This window comes from Staurois parvus, unplaced genomic scaffold (genome assembly GCF_062004578.1).
Source record: "Staurois parvus isolate SC_StPar_1 unplaced genomic scaffold, SC_StPar_1.0 ptg000192l, whole genome shotgun sequence".
NCBI lineage: Eukaryota > Metazoa > Chordata > Amphibia > Anura > Ranidae > Staurois > Staurois parvus.
In genome coordinates this window covers 8,756,797-8,770,619 of record NW_028317988.1, presented here as the reverse complement: position 1 = coordinate 8,770,619, position 13,823 = coordinate 8,756,797, and the positions used below count along the sequence as shown (strand labels likewise).

General features: G+C 43.4%; 1 long non-coding RNA gene across 1 annotated transcript in view; it reads right to left on the bottom strand.

Annotated features, from left to right (window-relative positions):
- Positions 1–917: 917 nt before the first annotated feature.
- LOC149461798 (uncharacterized) overlaps positions 918–13,823 on the bottom strand; it is a 33,940-nt gene continuing 21,034 nt past the window's right edge. The window contains exon 3 of the long non-coding RNA XR_016312774.1: positions 918–1,745. This is a non-coding gene — a long non-coding RNA (uncharacterized LOC149461798). The remainder of the gene's footprint in view (positions 1,746–13,823) is intronic.

The window sequence follows — 13,823 nt, the reverse complement described above, 5'->3', positions numbered from 1 at the left end:
TTGAAAAACACAATCTGCTGCAGGAAAGAAGTCCCTGACCCTTTCCAAAAATGTAGTGGCTGAAAACTCATAGATGTGTCCCATAGGAAACTATGTTAAATGGACTGCAGTGCGTATCTGCAAAATGCACTAAAAAATGCATAGGTGTGAAACAGGTCTTCACACCCCCCTCTCCCCAGACTGACAATGCTGCAATCCAAAAATGTCTCCTTTACTCCTCCATCCAGAGTTGATTCTCCCTTACACTTGGCCATACATGGCCATACATTTGATACCTGTATGGGCAGGCTGGTTGTACACAAGTCGATCTATCGCTATATTGCTTCCCAAGGTAAATTTTAGTAAGAGCCTTCTGGCATGAGACCCACCAAAACCTGTTTAGTTATATTATCTGTACAGAAATGAAAGGAGTGACAATGACACTATATCCTCCATAAACAGGGGATCTGTACAGACTCCTCTCGGCTCCATGTGAACGGAGGTACAGTATTAGATTTTTGCTGTCTATGGGATCCGTTCTTTCTGATACAAAGACATACTGAAATGTTTAACACGCAGCTGGTGCAAAGAGCCGGTCATATTACTTATCCATTTATATAAGCATTGTAAAAGATGAAAGGGAAGGTGCGTAGTGCCAGAACAGTTAGTATAAAGGTGTACATTAAACGAGGACATAACTACAGAGAGAGGAGATCACATAGCTTGTATGGGGCCCCAAAGTACTGTGCACTTAGAAAGGGAAAAAACTCTTATTTAATAGATGTCTGAATTCAGAAACCTCCCATAGCAGCCAGTTTCATACAATTTTTTTCCCTCTGTTATCTTTTTATTGCTTACAGTCAATACAGACAGTTCTTATTTCATTTTTTTGTGACTGCCAACGGATTTAAATGGAACAACTATTTTTTATGTTTTATTTTTATTTTAATCTTTATTAAAGTGGTTGTAAATCCTTTCATATACCCTGTGAAGTGACATGACTCAGATGATATACAGAGATGAAATAAATCTTCTTACAAAGGTTGTACCTGTTAATCTGTAGTCATCTCTTCTCTATAGTTGTTCAAAGTCCAGAATTTACACAACATTTCTGAGCTTCTGGGGGCATGGGATCTGATGTCACACACTGCATAGCGTAAGCAAAGACCTGCGTGTAATCTGAGACCTGAGTGGAAGGAATGGACATCCCCCCCAGAGGTGTATTTACCACAAGGCAAACCAGGCATTTGCCTAGGGCGGCATTTTTCAGGGGGGCAGCAGCATTTTTTCAGGGGGTCCCACGAAAGAATTAATGGAAGAAAGGACACACGCAGCACGGGGACCAGATGGGATCTGAGAGAGGCTGCGGGCTGCTTGATGGTGTATGCAGAACCTGACTCTTGTTGCCGGGGATGTCCAGAGCTGTGAAGGTGGATGTCTTATCCCTTGCCGGGTGGGGGGTTGCCAGTGTATGGGGGGCGGTGGAAGTAGAAGGCTCTCTCGGGTGGGGGTGGGGGCTGGGGTGTTGTTTGTGCCAGGCCCTTTTCATGGGGGAGGGGGTGTTTGTTGGTGTCAGGGTCCGTGGGGGGAGCCAATTTTTGTGTTGCCTAGGGCAACATGAAACCTAAATACACTATTGCCCCCCCCTTCATACAGTCTCATAGCGAAACATGCACAGCTGAGGCTGACCGTCACCTGTTGTGTTCAAGAGGAGGTGGGATCGTCTCACGGCATTGTCTGGTGTCGGCATAGACTGTCAGAAGTGGCTGAGGAAGGAGAGAACAGACAGAAATCACACTTGGTGCTTTTGAATGAGACAAGTACACACTATAGAGCAGGGTTTCTCAACCAGGGTTCCTCTAGAGGTTGCTAGGGATTCTTTGAGCAATGAGCAATATCCACCTCTCGGATAGGTTCCCGCTGACACTATTGATATTTTTAGCTATCTATAAGGGGGTAATTCTTCTCAATGACCACAAGGAACATTTTTCCCACTGTCCATCACACGAATGCATCATGACCTTTAGATACAGTCATTTTTAACAGGGGTTCCTTGAGACCAAAAAGTCATTTCAAGGGTTCCTCTGTGTTGAAACAGTTGAGAAAGGCTGCTATAGAGGGACGTGCTTTGTTCAATTTTCATGTCAGAGGTTTACAACTACTTTAATGCCAGGACTAAAAGTATAATTTGTAGGATATATATAAAGGACCTAGAACATATCTATTGATCTATACTAATATACAGTATTTACATACTCCTTTACATTGTAAAAATCATGTTAACAAAGCTCAATATCTCAAACTGAAACCTACACACACAATGAGAATAAAAAATACAACCTCAATTTACAACGTAATACAAACTAAAGTCAAATACACTGTATTCAGATCATAGTTTCCCTTTAACCACTTTGAGTCCAGTCACTTTCACCCCCTTCCTGTCCAGGCCAATTTTCAGCTTTCAGTGCTGTCATACTTTGAATGACAATTGCGCGGTCATGCAACACCGTACCCATATGAATTTTTTAGCATTTTTTTGAGACAGATAAAACTTTATTTTGGTGGTATTTATTCACCACTGGGATTTTTGCTACATAAATGAAAAAGTCCAAACATTTTGAAAAAAAAAAGTTTTTTTCATATAAAATTTTGCAAATAAATAATCTTTCTTCATAAATCTTGGCCAAAATGTATTCAGCTATCTTTTTAGTAAAAAAAATAACCCAAATTAGTTTATAACCAAAAATTATAATTTTTCACAATTGTTTTTTGCATTTTTATTTTGTTTTTTTTATTTTTATTTATGGTTTTTTTTTTAACATACTGTCACACTAGCAGTACAGTGTCACCATAGTGACACTGTACTACTTGTGGGGGGGGGGGGTGATGAAGATTTTTTTTTCTTTTTTACACTGATTGCTTTTACACCCATAAAGGCGGTAAAAACAATAATTTCTCCTTCTCACTGGCTGCATTCCTGCAGCCATTGAGAAATACTGTGAGAGCTGTGATTGGTCACAACTTGTCACATGATAGAAGGCTGTTGTGAATAGCCTTGTACCATGTGACCTCTGTGATCATTCACAGATTTCACACGTAGTAAGCAATGATGTCAGGAAGTGACATCTTGTTTACCACTGTTCATGTGATCACTGATTGGCCAATCAGTGATCACATTAATCGGGACCTCACACAGAGGTCCTGTACAGGGATCGGTGTTCTGTTGTTCTGTTCTGGGCACCGGATCGTGGTGTAGCAGGCAGTGAATGTGGGGGCCATTTATAAACTGCCACCCGCTTGGGCACTGCTCTCATCCAGCCGTTTATGTACATGGGCCAGACAGGAAGTGGTTAAAGAGACTTTTCCTGACACATTTATACTCATCTTACCCGCAACCCCCCCTCCCCCCCATAGCTCTGTTGGCCCACTCTCCTCCCAGCATACAGTAATTGAAGCATGAAAGCTCAGACACTGCCTGGTGGGAGAGGTGTACCCATAGTTCCCTATGCACATGTATACACACGCACCCACACTCACATAATCTTCTTCATATATATATATATATATATATATATATATATATATATATATATACCCATACACGCACACACATATAGATATTTACCACAAATGCGGATGATAATTACATAATTATATTCTTTACTTATGTAGTGCTACCCCTGTAGGAGCCGCTGTGTTTTTTAGGTCTCCCTAAACTCTGTACAGCGAGGCAACACGCATTTTCCACACTTGCATCCAAAGTCAATAAACAGTCCATGAGCTTGGTTTTTGTTGTTTTATTAGGGATTAACAGCTTGGATAGGATCTAGGGGTATATGGGATACCAAATAGAACTAAAACAACTTGGAAGACAACTTCTTAGGCACAAAAAGGCAAAAATCCATCAAAAAGCAAAACAGAATAGACCCTGCACTCTCTACTCCTTCAGGAGTGTCTCTTATCTTCTGATGAAATCTACACACAATGTTTACTAGGGGCACTTGATCCCCTAAATGAACCTCTTCAGACCCCAGATGAAAATCTCCTCCGAGACACACATGGGAATGATGTCTCAGGAAGAACTAGTTGGGTATTGCACCTGACCACCCTTTCCCTTGTAGACCCAGGGAGTGTAGAAGTATTCACAATGTCCTGTTCCTGTAGCTGTAAAGGTGAAGATGCTTTCAGGACTTACGCTGGGCTTCTTCCCCTGCTGACAGGCTGTCCCTCCTTGTAGGCAGGCTGTGGAACAGTGCAGGCCCCTCTTTCCAGCTCTCAACCTGTAGGCAGACCCCCCTCCTCTGAGGTCCCCTCCCACGCTCCACACCAGTAGCACTTCCTCACTACATCTTCCACCCGATTCCCCTGCTGACCAGGCTCTCTTATTTTAAGGGTTAATGTAGCCACCATGCCAGGTCTCCTGCCTGGGGTTTGGCCAGATTCCCCTAAGTATGAAGATCAGTCCCTCCTCGCCTCCGCCTACTGGCTTCTAGAAACTTCTCCAAGTCTCAAGAGCAGGGGGAGGCATCAGAGGACAGACCTGTAGATCCCTCCAGCATTAGCCTGAGGTAACCTTGCTGACTCACTCCCAGGGTGACTCAAACCCAGGCTTCTAGCAAGCCTCTAACTGTACACAAAAAACTAATTACACTGAAGGGCATTTTACTTAGAACCATACTATGAATTTTGTAAATTTTTTTACTCTTTAGTACTTTACAATCTGATCCTTGTATCAGTCTGGGCCTCTTCCGACCCATCTTCCTTGGTTTATGTGCTAAGTGGCCGCAGCAGTTTCACATTGGGCTTTAGGGTTTGGTTTTGCTTGGGTCCATGGTGGACAGATGATGTGCTGGCAGCCTCTTTCTTTTAATCATTGTGTACTGAACCTCTACTTATGTAAGTACAGCATGCACTATGCAATATGATGTGGAATATCACTGCTTGGTTATATTATCTTTGTAATTTGTATACTGAACAAATGTGATTGCTTTTTAGAATTGGAAAACACCTGATTTATCCCCTGAAGAAGGAACTTTTCCAAAATGTGCTGGACTTATGTCCTGATGTCTTAGTTGTGGAAGGCAAACTGTATTCATATAAACATATGGGGTATTCTGAAATGCTGTATCGAGTAGCCATGTTTATGTAAATGATACCGACAGAACAATCTGCTTATATGTATTTTATTGTGTATATTTTTTAAATCAACCATAGCATAAAAGTTACAGTAACAGTCAGTTGACGCATTTCAGCCTACACAGCTTTAGTCCTAAACCGTGTTAACTGACTGTTACTGTAACTTTTATACTGTGGCTTCCTGAATAAATACAAGATATTAGAGCTACGTCGGATGTGCAGATCACATTTTTGGATTATTGCCTTTAGCTGTGCGACGGAGGATCGGGCACCCACTGGCTCTATGGATGGAGGTCTGCAAGAGTTGTAGCGCATGGTTCTTTCTTTACAATACTATTTAATCTGCCTTTTAAGTCCTAAGGGGATCTCTGTCTGACAATTTTTTACTTCTGATTGAGGACGGAGCAGTGGAAGCTGAGTATAAATGGGTTGGGAGAGGGTGGGGGAGCTTTCAGGGCAAAGTAACAATGGTTATTTAACCACGTTTTGCCATGTTAAGAGGGTGGGCTTTGATGTCCACACTCACACATGTGTCTATGAGTGGCAGAGGTTTCTGTGCTGAGGGCATGCTCACTGTGTACTTCCAGCTCTGCGACCAGGCTGTCAAAGACAGCTTCTGGTCTCTAGTAATGACTGGAAGCTGGCGGGACCGTCTCCCAATCATGTGACCACTGTGACAGCCAATTACACACATGACTGGGCAGTCCTGCCCAGCCCTCCAGGCATATGTACCCACTTAAAGGGACAACGGGGCTGGGCAGGAAGGAGTTAATAGTAAAACAATTTAAAAAACAAACAAACAATAAACCAGATAATTTTTTTTTATTTATCAGCAACTACTGGCAAATATGTAAGTTTGTTGTTAAAATGCAATAAAAGTACCCCCCCCACACACACACACACACACACACACATACACAAGGACTCAGACAGAGAGTCAAGATCAGCAGTATAAATCAATCAAGTGTATCTGTAGACAAAACTTTTTTCTTTATATTTTGGATAGAGTAGTGAAGAGTTAGATCTTTCTTCTGTCAAGTCTTTATCGCTGTCTGTGTCACCATTGGGGAGATTCACTCCTTTGTCACTGAAACAGAAAGTGATGGGAAATCCAAAATTCTAGAGTTGTCTCCAGGACAAGATGTAAGGGGAAATCTTCTGATGGGGACCCCTGGTAGGGGACAAGTGGTGAAGAGGGCACTTCCTCTCATTTTGGGACATTTCCACTAACTTCAAGTAAATCGACATTTCCCCAGTGGTACCCAGGTAAAATAAAAATGGCAAGGGTTTTGACTCTTCCTAACTCTATCTAAAGCCAAAAAATGGCTATATACACTCCCCAGCCACTTTATTAGGTACACCTTGCTAGTACCAGGTTGGACCCCTTTTTGCATTAATAACTGCCTTAATTCTTCCTTGCATAGATTCAACAAGGAGAATTTGGTCCATATTGACATGATAGCATCACGCAGTTGCTGCAGATTTGTCGGCTGCACATCCATGATCTGTTCCACCACATGCCAAAGGTGCTCTATTGGATTGAGATCTGGTGACTGTGGAGGCCATTGGAGTACAGTGAACTCATTGTCATGTTCAAGAAACCAGTTTGAGATGATCTGAGCTTTGTGACACGGTGCATTATCCTGCTGGAAGATGGGGACACTGTAGTCATAAAGGAATGGACATGGTCAGCAACAATACTCAGGTAGGCCATGGTATTTAAACAATGCTCAGTTGGTACTAAAGGGCCAAAAGTGTGGCAAGAAAATATCCCCCACACCATGACACCACCACTAGCCTAAACCATTGATACAAGGCAGGATGAATCTATGCTATGCTTTTGTTTACGCCAAATTCTGATCCTAACATCTGAATGTCGCAGCTGAAATCGAGACTCATCAAACCAGACAACATTTTTCCAATCTTCTATTTTCCAATTTTGGTGAGCCTGCGTGGATCGTAGCCTCCATTTCCTGTTCTTCGCTGACAGGAGTGGCACCCAGTGTGGTCTTCTGCTGCTGTAGCCCTTCTGCTTCAAGGTTCGACGTGTTGTGTGTCAGAGGTGGTGTTCTGCATACCTTGGTTGTAACGAGTGGTTATTTGAGTTACTGTTGCTTTTCTATCATCTCGAACCAGTCTGCCCATTTTCCTCTGACCTCTGACATCATCAAGGCATTTTCATCCACACAACTGCAGCTCACTGGATATTTTATCTTTTTTGGACCATTCTCTGTAAACCTCAGAGATGGTTGTGTATGAAAATCCCAGTAGATAAGCAGTTTTTAAAATACTCAGATCAGCCCATCTGACACCAACAACTATGCCACGTTAAAAGTCACCTAAATCCCCTTTCTTCCCCATTCTGATGCCCGGTTTGAACTTCAGCAAATCATCTTCACCACGTCTGGATACCTAAATGCATTGAGTTGCTGCCATGTGATTGGCTGATTAGAAATTTGTGTTACCAAGCAATTGAACAAGTGTACCTAATGAAGTGAGTGTATGTACTTTAAATGAAGGAAAGACACGGGTATAACATCATCAATAAACAAATACAATGATAGTGCTACTACCCATATATCCTCAATTCGGAGAGCCTGCCAGATCCACAGTTGCTCAGCTGTATACAATACTCGGTACCAAAGGATACTCTTATGGCTAAAGTCATGTAGGCTGAAACGCGTCGACTTTTTGTATTTGCAATTTTTACACTGTGGTCATTTAATAAATGCAAGCTTTTAAACAGCAACGATGGTCATGCGGATCCTTTTCTGTGGAGTATTGCATAACCTCGTCAATGTGCTGCTTTTATTTTAAAGTTCAGTCATCAGGCTGAGGGCAGGGAAGCCACCAAGAAAGCAGCTTTTTTTTTCCTATGGGCAACTGACAGATGGGTCAATAGTATTATTATAATTTTCTCTCTTTTTTTTTTTTTTTTAGGAGTGATGGATGGGGACTAGGGATGAAGTCGAATCTCTGGCCACATACGCAAAGGGGCTTGATAGGGAGTGACATTATTGCCTAAATATAGTCATATGGCCATATTGAGGCAAGAATGTCACCACTATTCCTGTCCCTTACCTATTATTGAAGATGACAGCCAAGGAAGCTGTCATTCAGTGAGTGGCACCACCCCAGTGTTCAATATATGTGGCCTGGCATGGTTGCTGACCTGCCATGCTGCCTGCTTGGATTTTATTTGTGGGGGGGGGGGGGGGCTCACAGGTTTTTTTTTATTTCCGTATGGAGTTCCCCCTTAAAATCCCAGACTTGAAGGGACTGGTATAGAATTTGGGATCTCCTTTTTAACATGGGGTCCCCCTTGAAATTTATACCAGACTCAAAGGACCTGTTATGAGATATGAGGGGACTCTCAGGCATTGTGTGCGTGGAGGTCCCCCACTACCATCTACATCAGACCCCATTCACTTTAAGCATTACTAAAATCGCTGTCTCTCCCAAACAGAATTAAAATAATAGTTTGCTTAGGTACATGCTCCCCAGTGCAGTGCCCGGCCTCCCATGCCATTTGTTTGACAGTCCCTTGTACCCCAGAAAATGGCCATTACAGGATTTTTTTGTTTTTTAAACATTCAGCTTCCGTTGTCTTAAATGGGGTTAGGAATCGGCAGCCAAGCTTTAGGCCTGGTTCACTCTGCTGCGACTTGAAAGTTGTGCGACTTCCATTGCAACTTTGCATTGCGACTTTCTTACGACTTGATGCAACTTCACTGCGACTTTCATGTGACTTTGATGTTATACGACCAGGGGCCGACTAACCATTTGGAAACTCGGGCACTGCCCGAGGGCCCAGGGTCGGTAGGGGGCCCCATGAGATGCCCCTGGTACCTTTTTAATGGGCTTTTTTGAGTTTGGGCAAGGACACAGGGGCCCCATGATCCCCTATTGCACGGGGGCCCCATGAGTTGTCAGTCCGCCCCTGTATACGACTTTGGTTTTTGGTTAAAAACCATCTGAAGTTGGATACTGCTGCATCATAGTTGAATAGATGAAGGCAAAGGAGATAAAAAGCAGTACCATCTGAGTGCAGTATGATTATAAACAGCTTTAATCGCAAGTGGAATAACTTACAGGAACAAAACTTGCAGCAAGCATGTAAAAATCCCACTGCTGTAATCGCATCCAGCGGCTTATGGAAGGACCCCTTGTCTGGGCCGCTCTGGTGGTTCCCAGGGTTCCCTAGCTGGTGTGTATCTGATGCTGGCAACTGACATTGTCACAACCGGAGCACAAGACAGACAGAGGGTGTGGCATGCATTCAAAGCATGTGAGCTCCTTCATCAGGCCATGCTCTGAATGCGCACCATGATGAAGGTGCTTCCATAAGCCGCCAGATGCGATTACAGCAGTGGGATTTTTACATACTTGCTACAAGTATTGTTACTGTAAGTTGTTCCATTTGCGATTAAAGCTCTTTATGATCGTACTACACTCCGATGGCACTGCTTTATATCTTTATTTTCACAGAGCCGCTTCTAGCTCCCATAGGCGGCTGCAATCTGAGAGACAGTGTAGCTGAAAGGACTATTGGACTTTTCATATCAGTCTGCATTTCTATTTGTACTATCATGCTTCCAAAGTATTGCCTCTTGTGGTCTCTGCACCACTCTCCTGTTTCCATAGATTAAGGCAATCCTTGTGGCTTTTGTCATTTTAACATTGCAGTCTATGGCACTGGAGTCCCCCCAAAGACGCAGAAAAATAGTGCAGGAACTCCTTTTAAAGTCATTACGACTTGAGTTGTATTAGTTAACTGCTTCTGCGCTTCCCTGTAGCAGTATTATCTATACGTGATTTTGGGTATGGGGCATGTGCAAGCCGTGCGCGTGCCCTACCTGTGCTGCCATTCGTGGCCTTGGCTGTCAATCACCGGGTCCCAGCCAGTGATTCCCCGTGGGCACCTGGCGATCTCCAAGTATTACCAATGGGGGAGAACCCTATGTGAAAACAATACAGATCTCTCCCCTGTTAGCTCCTGCACACTGCTTTGTATGGCTCTGCATAACAGAGCCCAGGGGCGGACTGACCATTTGGAAACTCGAGCACTGCCCGAGGGCTCGGGGTCAGTAGGGGGCCCCATGAGATGCCCCTGGTACCTTTTTCATAGGCTTTTTTGAGTTTGGGCAAGGACACAGGGGCCCCATGATCCCCTATATGAGTTGTCAGTCTGCCTCTGGTCACAAGTTGCATCAAGTCACATGATAGGTCACATCAGTGTGAACTAGGGCTCAGTCATGTTCACCAAACCCTGCTCGATCCAAACCAAATTAGTTAATCATTAATCATTGAACTGTGCATGTGGTGGCTTTTTTTACAGATATAATTGTAACATATGACATATGCACTATGTTACCAAAAGTATTGGGACGCCTGCCTTTACACGCACATGAACTTTAATGGCATCCCAGTTAAGACTAAGGTCTGTAGGATTCAATATTGAGTTGGCCCCGCCCTTTGCAGCTATAACGGCTTCAACTCTTCTGGGAAGGCTGTCCACAACGTTTAGGAGTGTCTATGGGAAGGTTTGACCATTCTTCCAGAAGAGCATTTGTGAGGTCAGGCACGGATGTCGGACGAGAAGGCCTGGATCGCAATCTCCGATCTAATTCATCCCAAAGATGTTCTATCTGGTTGAGGTCAGGACTCTGTGCAGGCCAGTCAAATTCCTCTGCTGACGCCTTAAGAGATCCCTTCACTGGAACTAGGGTGCCAAGCCCAACCCCTGAAAAACAACCCCACACCATAATCTCTCCTCCACCAAACTTTACATTTGGCACAATGCAGTCAGGCAAGTATTGTTCTCCTTGCAACCACCAAACCCAGACATGTCCATCCGATCGCCAGACAGAGAAGCGTGATTGGTCACTCCAGAGAACACGTCTCCCCTGCTCTAGAGTCCAGTGGCGGTGTGCTTTACACCACGGCATCCGACGCTTTGCATTGCACTTGGTGATGTAAGGCTTGGATGCAGCTGCTCGGCCAAATAAACCCATTCCATGAAGCTCTCTACACACTGTTGTTGTGCTAATCTGAAGGCCACATGAAGTTTGGAGGTCTTTAGCGATTGACTCTGCAGACAGTTGGCGATTTCTGTGCGCTGTGTGGTTCAGCATGCACTGACCCCGCTCTGTCATTTTACGTGGCCTACCACTTCATGGCTGAGTTGCTGTTGTTTCCAGTTGCTTCCACTTTGTTATAATACCACTAACAGCTGATCATGGAATATTTAGTAGTCAGGAAATGTCACGGATGGACTTATTGCACAGGTGACAACCTATCACGGTACCACACTTAAATTCACTGAGCTCCTGAGAGTGACCCATTCTTTCACAAATTTTGTAGAAGCAGTCTGCATGCCTAGATGCTTGATTTTGTACACCTGTCTCCATGGAGGTGATTGGAACACATGAATCCAATGATTTGGAGGGGTGTCCCAATACTTTTGGCAATATAGTATTTATGTGGGTCATAAAACTGAGATTGGAGCCACTCTAATAAATGCAGAGGTCTCAGCTGCAAAGACTGCCAATGTGCCTTTGCAGGAGTGGGGTTCTACTTTAATATTTATTATTTATTTCAGGTACTTATATAGCGCTGTCAGTTTACGCAGCGCTTTACACATATATATATATTGAACATTCACATCAGTCCCTAACCCTCAAGGAGTGTACAATCTAAGGTCCCTAACGTACATTCATACAATAATAAATTGGAGTATTCCCATAAACGGAATTTGTTTGATTTGACTGAAATAACTAGTCTGTAATAGCATCTAATTAATGCTTAGGATGCAATAAAGGAGATTTACTAAAACTGGTGCACACAGAATCTGGTGCAGCTCCGCATAGAAAGCAATCAGCTTCCAGGTTTTACTGTCAAAGCTTAATTGAACAACCTGAAGTTAGAAGCTGATTGGCTCCCATGCACAGATGCATCAGATTCTGAGTGCAACAGTTTTAGTAAATCTCCCCCATTGCATATATAGTTAAGGTACTGTATCTATGCCTGGTTTTGGTTTTACAGTTACAACTGCTAATATGCCTCTGCTGTGTTAGTTTCTGTTCGAAGGAAATGTCCTAGACAGAAATATTTCTCCACTTCATCTGATTTGGACACTTTGGCTTCTTATGGATTGGGTGTTAGTTCACACTTCCAGATTTGCCTGCATTGTCACCTGCTGGTGAAAGCAAGTACTGCAGCTTCTCTGGTTATGTGAGCCTGTAAAAAGGGAAAGAGTGATGCTGAGCACAGTAATTCATGGCATCCAATGTGATTCCATATTTAAAAAGTGGGGCCTTTTCAAACACAGAAAAAAAGGGCCACTGGACCCTCCAGGACCAAATGGGGACATCCAATGACTGGGACAGAGATGATGTACAGGAGTTCATATTTCAACCCTTCCAGCAAGCCACTAGATGTCCTATTTGAATTTCTTAATATTCAGGGCCAGTGCTGGACTATTTTGTGACCTAGGCAAGGCCAGCTACTTGCGCCCCCCCCCCAAAAAAGAAAAATCAATATTTTTACAAACAGTAGAAAATATTAAAGCAACAAATCATGAAACTGCTACATTTCTTTTAATTTTCAAAAATAAGTGCAATAAGATGCCACCAGCACCAATATTGAAGACAAAATATATATTACCAAATATAAATGAACTGTATTAACCAATCAGACAGAGAAACAAAGAAAAAAGAAGATAGTTTCAAAACTCCACAGCGATCAGCAGCCACCAGCTGGCTTGCAGAAAGGGACTGGGTCTGAGAGGAACACTGGAAGGAGCTGCAGCTTAGCTGCTACACTGGCTACAGACATCCGGCATCTTCCTCTAACTAAATGGTCATGTGTGTGGACAGGCTGTGAGACAATTGTGCAGAGTAAAGATACCATCATTCCCTCATCATGCTCTGTGTATGAGGGGAGGGGAACAGGTCCATAGGCCACACAGAAAGAGAGCTGGCCTGCGCTGCGCCCAGGCGCCCCTAGGTGGGAGTGCACCCTAGGCAGCTGCCTAGTTTGCCTAGTGGAAGCACGGCCCTGTTAATTATGCATACATATACATTATTATATTGTTGCACTAGAATGTATCTGTCCAATCCCACTCATGAGCCAAAACTATCTGACTCCTATCAGAGATGTGAAATCTCCTTCAACAAACAGGCTCATGGACTTCTTAAGGCCAACCGAACTTTTGGTTTAAATTAGCTAAGTGCATTCAATGGGCACAAAAATAAAATGTGTGCAAAGTCTTTTCCGTAGAAAGCAGCCACAACCTAAGAAATAAAGAAAAAAAAATCCTGTCCCCTGCCAGAATGCTGTGTAGAGAATGACCTTCTGTGCGGAAGCAGTGGTCTCTCTGAAAAGTTCCAGGTCAGAGCTAGAGCTCTGCAGCAAGCAAAGCTTATGTTCAAACTGCTCAACTTATCACTGCCCTATCCTCCTGCTAGCAAGTTACCAGTGTTAGACTGGTGAGCAGCCACAATCTAAAGCAGTTGTGTATGGCAACCAATCAGCTTCTATCTTTCATTTTCAAAGCCTAACTGAACATGCTGAAGATAGAAGCTGATTGGTTGCCATACACAACTGCTTTGGATTCTTTCTGCTCCAGTTTTGATAAATGCCCGATTGCATCTTTTGCTCCTCACTATAAAAACAAAAGTTGTTGGGGAAAAAAAGATACAATTGTA